Source organism: Asparagus officinalis, chromosome 8, assembly GCF_001876935.1.
Source record: "Asparagus officinalis chromosome 8, Aspof.V1, whole genome shotgun sequence".
NCBI classification, from domain to species: domain Eukaryota; kingdom Viridiplantae; phylum Streptophyta; class Magnoliopsida; order Asparagales; family Asparagaceae; genus Asparagus; species Asparagus officinalis.
In genome coordinates, this window is record NC_033801.1 from 22,153,396 (window position 1) to 22,162,955 (window position 9,560).

The following is a 9,560-nucleotide window of genomic DNA, read 5'->3' on the forward strand; positions in this document are numbered from 1 at the left end:
AAAAAAGTTAATTTTGAGAGATAAATATTTTTGTCACGTCATACATGCTATCTCTAAGATATTACTGCTAAAAAAATGTCAAAACTGTTAGTATTATGTTCTGGGTGTTGCTTTAAATTAAAAATGTTAAGTAGTTATCTTTGTTAAACTAAACTAATTTTTTATTAGTTATTTCATCTATTTTATTTTGTATGTGGGGTTAAATTTTTCCTACGTTGAATTATTAATCTTTAAAGCCAATATCCGCTAGTAAATCAACTTTAGAACAGATTCCTAATGATAACCCGCTTGGTGAACAAGCTATGACGATAGAGGTTATGATTAATGATACACTAAAAGATGTTAGATGTGGCACACTACCCTAATTGAATTTGGACAACAATTTGAAAGTGCAAAAGAGCCAAGATTAACATTGCAATACTTTTCAATCACAAAGAAGTTTGAGTATGAATTCAAAAGAATGAACCAAGATGTGTTCGAGTATATTGTCGATACAAGTACACTAATTGTTGTCCTTAGATGTTGTTTGTTTCTCCTGATAAGAATGTGTCGAAACTTATTATAAAGAAGTTGGTGGACAAGCATACATGTGGGCAGCATGGAAATAGTGCATGTTGTTCTCAAGCATCACGCAGATTCATCGCTTCACAATTACAATCAGTGTTGAAAGTTTGGCCAGATATCAACGCAATTAATATACAAAAAGAGGTACTCATGCAGTATAATCTAAGGATTAAATACAGTAAGATACTATGGAATAAATAGAGAGCTTGTAAAGAGATGTATGGTGATGCTCATGAGCCATACGATCAACTTAGATGGTAAATACATACATAGGTTACTGAGTTTATATATTTATCTATAAAAATTATCGATTGTTGCTAACTTTAACAGGTAGTTATTAATTTTAACAAATAAGTGCTAATTATTTGATTTAAGTGTGAAATTTGTATGTATGTAGTTTTATTATTTAACATATAATGATTTTGCGTAATCTTCGGTATTAAGACATGGTAAGAGTGAGAAGTCCTAGTAGCTATATTCTGTTGAACAAAAGAAAGGAAAGTTTTCACGGTTGTCCATATATTATAGAGCTTGCATTAATGGTTTCTTGGCTAGGTGTAGGCTCTTATTTTTTACGAGGATTGTGGTCTATTTTTTATGAAAGAAGTGATCCATACATTACCCTTCACCAGTTAGGCATAGACAAAGGCATTAGAAAAGCTTTTAGAAAATTTTTTCAAAGGTTGTAGAGAACTTCAAATCAAAGCTTAGAGATTTTAGATTGAAGTCAAGAATACACAAATTTTAGCAAACTTATTGTAATCAGCATGCTACAAGTACACCATAGCAAAATGGAAATATTATATGAAATTGAATTTATAGATCTAAGAGCACATGCACTTGTTATGAACTACTTGAAAGTACCCTAATGCCACTAGGAAAGAACCCTAGAGGGGGGTGAATAGGGTTTATGCTAATCTAATCCGATTTATATTAATTAAAAACTTATTAACAAATTATCCTAGAAAGAATGATATAACAAGAGATATATACAAGGATAAGTAATATAAACAAGGGTAAACAAAAATAGTGGACAATATAAACAAAGAGGCAATGGCTAAATAAGACGAACAAATATATAAGTGCGCCAATGCAAACTCAAACAAGCAATATGATCACGGAGTTCGGGCCCCACGACCTACGTCTCCGATCCTCACCTCGAGGAGATCTCTACTATCATAACCGGGTTTTCTGCGCTCACCCGAACAACGTTTACACCTTACACTTAATTTTCTAGCCCACCGAAAACTTTACAATCACTCACAATGTAAACACACTAACTCCACCTCAAGTGTTGGTCTCTAGCCCGTGTTTCCCTCAAGTGTTAGGAATTACAACATCTCTCTAGGTATTATCACCTACCCCACTCCTCTTGGGACGACCCCGTTGTTGACCCTATAGTTTTGATGATGATTTGTCAAACAATTTATCGCTAATATATTCTCTAGTTTTGTGTTTATGTTTCTCTTTACAGGTATTTCAACACTCAACAATCAAGCGTTAAAGATTCAAGTTCATATGTGTGGAATTACCTAGGTATAAGTTTAGTTTACTTACATATATTGTATGTTTATATTTAAGCTCAATATATGTACACTTAACACGATTTTTGACGTTTTCTACCAAATAAATAATTTTTCATCAAACGTCGTTACAATATCTTTTATCTCATGTATACAACTCTTTCATACTCTATTATATATACATAATACATGCATGAGATATATTTACGTATTTATGAGTCATATCAAAATTTTCATATTCGTAAAATACAGGTTTTACGAACACTTTTCAAAAACATTGTGTTTTTACAAAGGAAAATTATTTTTCCAAAAATTCCTTTTCTAACATGTTCATTTTATCATTTAGAAACTTTCTCCAAAGTTTTATTATTTTTGCAATTGATTTGCTATTTTTAAAGTATTTTCAAAATTGGCCAAAAACAGGTTTTTCAGACTGTGTCAGTTTGCGGTCGACCGCCACGGTCAACCGCCATGTTCAATTTTTCTTAGCATGGATTTTATATGCCCGCGGTCGACCATAACGATCGACCGTGATCCTTCCAGAGAGTTTTGCGATCGACCATCGCGGTCGACCGCCAGCCTAAAAACCCTATACTCAGGATTTTTGTGCCTCGCGGTCGACCGCGAGATTTCCACGGTCGACCGCCGATTTAATCATTGGTTTTTAAAGGCTATTTTCACAACGGCTCTCTGGGGACTTTTTAGTCTTTTCAAGTTGGTTTTTTGGCTGATATTTGAGAGGGTATAAATACCCCATTGCTGTTCTCTTTTAGATATCTAAGCTTTGTGTTTAACAAAATATTAAGTGTGTTTATAAGAGCTGTTTAAGCTGATTTCATCAGTCTGGTTCAAAAGAAGTTTTCCTACAACAAGAAGTGGCTTTCAAATCCTATTGGGATCATCATCTACTGTTCTTCTTGTTTGAGAAGTTTTCTAAACTCTTATATAGCTTACTATTCCATTTTCATTTCATTAGCTATATTTATTGAGTTGTATTATTTTCATTCACTGATTATCACACACATATATTTGAGCTTAATATTTTCATACTATATAGTGTGGGTTGTGGGGTGTGATTTAGTGAGTGTGAGCTTCATTTGCGTTCTCATTTGTTATTGAGAATAAATCATTGTATTTATCTTTTATTGTGAGTATCACTTATATTATACTTGTACACCGAGAGAAGTGTGAGGCGAGAGACGGGGTCGAATTCAATAGGAGTGGCGTCGGTTGACGAACCTAGAGAGAGGTTGCATCCGAGCACTTGAGGAGGAGGACACGGGCTAGGTTCCTACACTTAGTGTGTAAAGTGTGATTGCATAGTATTTGGTGTGTGAGAGTTTTCAGTGAACTTGTAAACCGAGTGTGTAGAAGTTTCGGCTTCCAAACCGGATTGTGATAGTGGATATCTCCGCGAGGTGAGGAGCGGGGACGTAGGTCGTGGTGACCGAACCTCGTAAACATATCGTGTGTTTGTGTTTTGCCTGGCTTATATATTATTTGTGCATATTCTTATTGTTCTTATTCATATCTATCTCATATCATTCTTGCAAGAACAAATTAATCAATATTATTTTAATTAGCTTTTAATCGGGATTAGATTAGCATAAAGACCCTAATCCCCCCCCCTCTAGGGTCTAACAATTGGTATCAGAGCTTGGTGCTCTTTGATTTAAGGACTAATCACTTTGAGTTAAAGATCCAAGTTATCGTATTTGTGCTAATCTAATTTTGATTGTATTTTGCTTCTTGCATTTTAAAGATCCAAGTTATCGTATTTGTGCTAATCTAATTTTGATTGTATTTTGCTTCTTGCATTTTATCTTTATGGATATGTATGATTCATCTAGTTTAGGATATGCTATTAATATTACTCCTCGTTTGGATATTTTTTCCTATGCTCAATGGCGTGTTAGATTCAAACTATTTGTTCAATCTAAACAATTCGATTTGTGGGAAATTATTGAGGATGGCTATGTTGTTCCTATTTTGGAAAAATCCAAATAGTGTGAAAATAATAAAAGATTGTTTAATATGAACAAGCTTTTGTTAGAATATTTGATTAATGCTTTTCACTCTTTATTTTCTAACAAATTTGCTAATTTTGATAGTGCTTACGCCTTATGAAAATTTATTGAAGCACATGAAGGGGAATTGGAGGCTATTCAACAAGCGTTGGAAAATCATCATCTCCATGTACAATACCACTAGGTGATAACCCTAGTGAGGTATGCGATAACGATGATATTATTACTTTTGATGAACTTGCTCTTGAGTTTGAAAAGTTACACAATTGCTATATTGATGTAAAGAGTAAGTATGTTAATTTGAAATCCACTCATGAAACACTAGTCGCTAAGTTTAATTTTATTGCAAATAAAAATATAATTCTTAAAGAATACAATGAAAATTTAAAAATTAAAAATGTTTGTTTGCTTCATGAAAAACGTGATGCTATGTTAGAAGTAGATAAGTTAAAATCTATGATGAAAAATCTTGTTTATCCTACTTCTAGTAGCAATGCTTGTATGCACAATGATGAGTTGAATCAAATGAGAAAACGTATATCTACCTTAGATTCAACACTAAACACTTGTATTGCTAATAATAAAAAGCTTATGGACTTATGTGTAAAGTTTAATGTTAATTCTTCTAAGAAACCTATTCACTATGCACATATGTATGACAAAATTCACAAATTTTCTATTTGCGGTCTTAAAGGCCATTTAGCTAAATTTTGTCATAATGCACCAAAAATTAACAAGTCTATTAATGATTGTGCATCCCATCAAGCTTCTTCATCACATACACATGTACACACACATAGTGTAAATCATAAACATGCTCATGTGTACAAATGTGATTATTGTGATCGTTTTGGTCATTTGGCCATGTTTTGTTTCGATTTGAAAAGAAATTCTCGTTTGCAAAATAATTACAAAGAAAAATCTATTTTTGCAAATGAACCACGTGCATTCCATTTCGGTCAACGTAAACCATTCAAACCTCTACATTGCACAAATTACAATCGTATGGGTCATGTTTACAATTTTTGCTTTGATCGTATCGGTGCACAAAATACGCCTAAGCGGGTTCATAACCCTAGGGCCTCGGATTTAAATGATAGGGGTCATGTCCCAAATTTTAGTGGTACTAAAATGATTTGGGTGCCAAAATGATTTTTATATCAATTTTTTGTTTTTTGTTTATTTTGTTCATTTTTTTGAATAAATTGGGTTTTGAGTTTAAATGATGAATTTTAGTTTTCATTAAGTTAAAATAAAATAATTTTCATGTTTTTAATAGCTAAAAGACTTTATATGTATTTATATGCTTTATAAAACAATTTTATTACATTTCTCTCAAAATCCAAGCTTTAAAAATTAACTATGCATTTTTCTTTCTCGCGGTCTACCGCCACGGTCGACCGTCGATGTTTCTGGACATTGTCATGGTCGACCGCCACGGTCGACTGCTAAAGAATTTTTCAGATTTGTTTTTAATTCTTATCGGGTTTTGGTTTCAAGTGTCAATTTTTTCTACACCCGATTTCATCACCACCGTTGATTTCATTTCACATCAGATCCAGGCCGTCGATTTCCTCTCTTCTCTTGATCCGACCCTTCTTCTTCCCCATTCAATATTTTTCCCAAAAAATTCAGTTTTCTCCTCGCGGTCGCCCGCAGCTGCCCTCGTTCGACCGTGGATCATCTCTTCTTCGATCTCCTTTAGGAATCTTGGGTAATCTCATCTCTCATCTGCTCATTTCATTTCCATTCTCTTCTAGGGCTTTGCTATTTATTCTAGGGTTTTAAATTTCTGTCAAATTCTATTCAAACCCGAGTTGATCACTCTGTCTCCATGCCCCCTAAGAAGAGATCTAGACCCGAAATTGGCCACTCATCATCTTCTGCTGCCTCCCATTATGAGGATTTTTTTACTTTTCAAACCCTTAGTTAAGAAATATAGGGAGCTTTGTAAGTTAAAAATCCTACCAACTAGATATATCAAATTTGATCAATTAGCCATGTATGACACTCATACGATTCTTCATAATGTTGGGTTGGCTAGACTGTTAGATGTGGAATGTAAAGTTCCTTATTATCCTTTTCTGGTTTATCTGTTTTATGCCAAAGTTCCTTATTATCCTTTTCTGGTTTATCTGTTTTATGCCAACTTATCTGTGTCATCCTCTGCTGATAGTCTTTAGACCATCAGTACATTTGTTAAAAATGTTGCCATTTCTTTTTCTGCCAACGAACTTGCAGGGATTCTTAAAATCCCGATAGGTGATGTTGAGCTTATGTCTATTGAGCATGATGATCCAGCTGTGAACAACCTCTTGTTTAAACCCGGTTGTACTTATCTGATGAACAATAATTCTCTTAATCCCAATGCTAAACTTATTGCTAGAATTATTGCTCAAAATCTGATTCCTAAAACTGATAGTTTTGATCATTTTGCTCCTGGCAAGATCAATGTTGTATATGCCATTTTTGACAAAATAAAAATAGATTGGGCAAACGTTTTTCTCAAAAACATGGCATCTAAGTATTTCAAATTTCTACCATTTGGCTCATTCATCACTCTTATCCTTCAACACTTCGGTGTTGATCTCGCACATGAACCCAAAATTGAACCCAAGAAGGACTTTTTTGATAGAGTCTCTCTTTCTCGTATGCAACTGTCAGACTCTTTATCTGATCCCACTGTTCCATCATCTTCCCGTTCTCAATCTAGAGCTTCCTCTTCCACTTCTGATATCTGTGCCCGTTTGGATCGCCTTGAGACTCAGGTCTCAACTATCCAGAGGGATGTCAGGACTATTCTATCCTACCAACGTCAGTCTCTCGGGATCCTGGATCCCTCTTCCAGCTCTAAGTCTGGTTCTGAGGAGGGCTCTGCTGATGGCTCTGATGATGGATCTGCATCTGGCTCTGGCCATGCTTCTGACAGTGATGGTGATGGTGATGATTGATTATGCTGCTTATTGGAGTTTATTGGTTTTTGTGTTTATGATGATGTTTATGTCTTGGTGAAACAATACTTGACACTTATGCTTTTATTCTATGTTTATTTTGAGTTGTAATAACTCTATGTTGGTGTGGAAAACAATGTGCCTTTGTGAAACATTTTGTGTATGGTTTGTAGTTTTGTGGAACAAATTATGTTTGTGGAAATCTATGTAGTTTAAGTGATGATTTGTGATCTTATGTGTTAGTTTATCTATTGTGTTTGTTGCTAATGATGCGTTCTTTGGATTCTAAATGTTTATGGCTGTGTATGAATAATTATTGTTTAGCTCCCATATATGCTCTTTAGATGTTACTTATGCAATTTGACAGGGGGAGCTTTTGGCTATATACTTGATTTTTTATCTGTGCTTATATGCAGGGGGAGCGTTGCTCCTATTTTTATTTTTTTCCCTTTTTGATGTTGTCAAAGGGGGAGAAAATCTAATGTGGTTTTGGTTTATTCATGTATGGTTTATTCATGTTGTATACATGATTGGTTTATATGTGGTTTATTAGTATATATTTCATATTTATGTATAAATTGTTTGTCATCATCAAAAAGGGGGAGATTGTTGACCCTATAGTTTTGATGATGATTTGCCAAACAATTTATCGCTAATATATTCTCTAGTTTGGTGTTTATGTTTCTCTTTACAGGTATTTCAATACTCAACAATCAAGCGTTAAAGATTCAAGTTCATATGTGTGGAATTACCTAGGTATAAGTTTAGTTTACTTACATATATTGTATGTTTATATTTAAGCTCAATATATGTACACTTAACACAATTTTTGACATTTTCTACCAAATAAATGATTTTTCATCAAACACCGTTACAATATCTTTTATCTCATGTTTACAACTCTTTCATACTCTATTATATATACATAATACATGCATGAGATATATTTACGTATTTATGAGTCATATCAAAATTTTCATATTCGTAAAATACAGGTTTTACGAACACTTTTCAAAAACAGTGTGTTTTTACAAACGAAAATTATTTTTCCAAAAATTCCATTTCTAACATGTTTATTTTATCATTTAGAAACTTTCCCCAAAGTTTTAGTATTTTTGGAATTTATTTGCTATTTTAAAGTATTTTTAAAATTGGCCAAAAACAGGTTTTTCAGACTGTGTCAGTTTGCGGTCGACCGCCACGGTCGACCGCCATGTTCAATTTTTCTTAGCATGGATTTTATATGCCCTCGGTCGACCGTGACGGTCGACCATGATCCTTCTAGAGAGCCTAAAAACCCTATACTCAGGATTTTTGTGCCTCGCGGTCGACCGCGAGATTTCCACGGTCGATCGCCGATTTAATCATTGGTTTTTAACGGCTATTTTCACAACAGCTCTCTGGGAACTTTTTAGTCTTTTCAAGTTGGTTTTTTGGCTGATATTTGAGAGGGTATAAATACCCCATTGCTGCTCTCTTTTAGATATCTAAGTTTTGTGTTTAACAAAATATTAAGTGTGTTTATAAGAGCTGTTTAAGCTGATTTTATCAGTCTGGTTCAAAAGAAGTTTTCCTACAATAAGAAGTGGCTTTCAAATCCTATTGGGATCATCATCTACTGTTCTTCTTGTTTGAGAAGTTTTCTAAACTCTTATATAGCTTACTATTCCATTTTCATTTCATTAGCTATATTTATTGAGTTGTATTATTTTCATTCACTGATTATCACACACATATATTTGAGCTTAATATTTTCATACTATATAGTGTGGGTTGTGGGGTGTGATTTAGTGAGTGTGAGCTTCATTTGCGTTCTTATTTGTTATTGAGAACAAATCATTGTATTTATCTTTTATTGTGAGTATCACTTGTACTACACTTGTACACCGAGAGAAGTGTGAGGCGAGAGACGGGGTCGAATCCAATAGGAGTGGCGTCGGTTGACGAACCTAGGGAGAGGTTGCATCCGAGCACTTGAGGAGGAGGACACGGGCTAGGTTCCTACACTTAGTGTGTAAAGTGTGATTGCATAGTGTTTGGTGTGTGAGAGTTTTCGGTGAACTTGTAAACCAAGTGTGTAGAAGTTCCGGCTTCCAAATCGGATTGTGATAGTGGATATCTCCTCGAGGTGAGGAGCGGGGACGTAGGTCGTGGTGACCGAATCTCGTAAACATATCGTGTGTTTGTGTTTTGCATGGCTTATATATTATTTGTGCATATTCTTATTGTTCTTATTCATATCTATCTCATATCATTCTTGCAATAACAAATTAATCAATATTATTTTAATTAGCTTTTAATCGGGATTAGATTAGCATAAGACCCTAATCACCCCCCTCCTCTAGGATCTAACACCCGTTTCTCACCACACACTCCTCTTTGTGTACTAGTGCAATACAATATGAATCATCACAATTAAGCTTTCTAATCAAATGATTGTTCTCTAAACAAGGTGAGAACTCAATTAAGCACAACTCAATGTTATAATCTCTCAC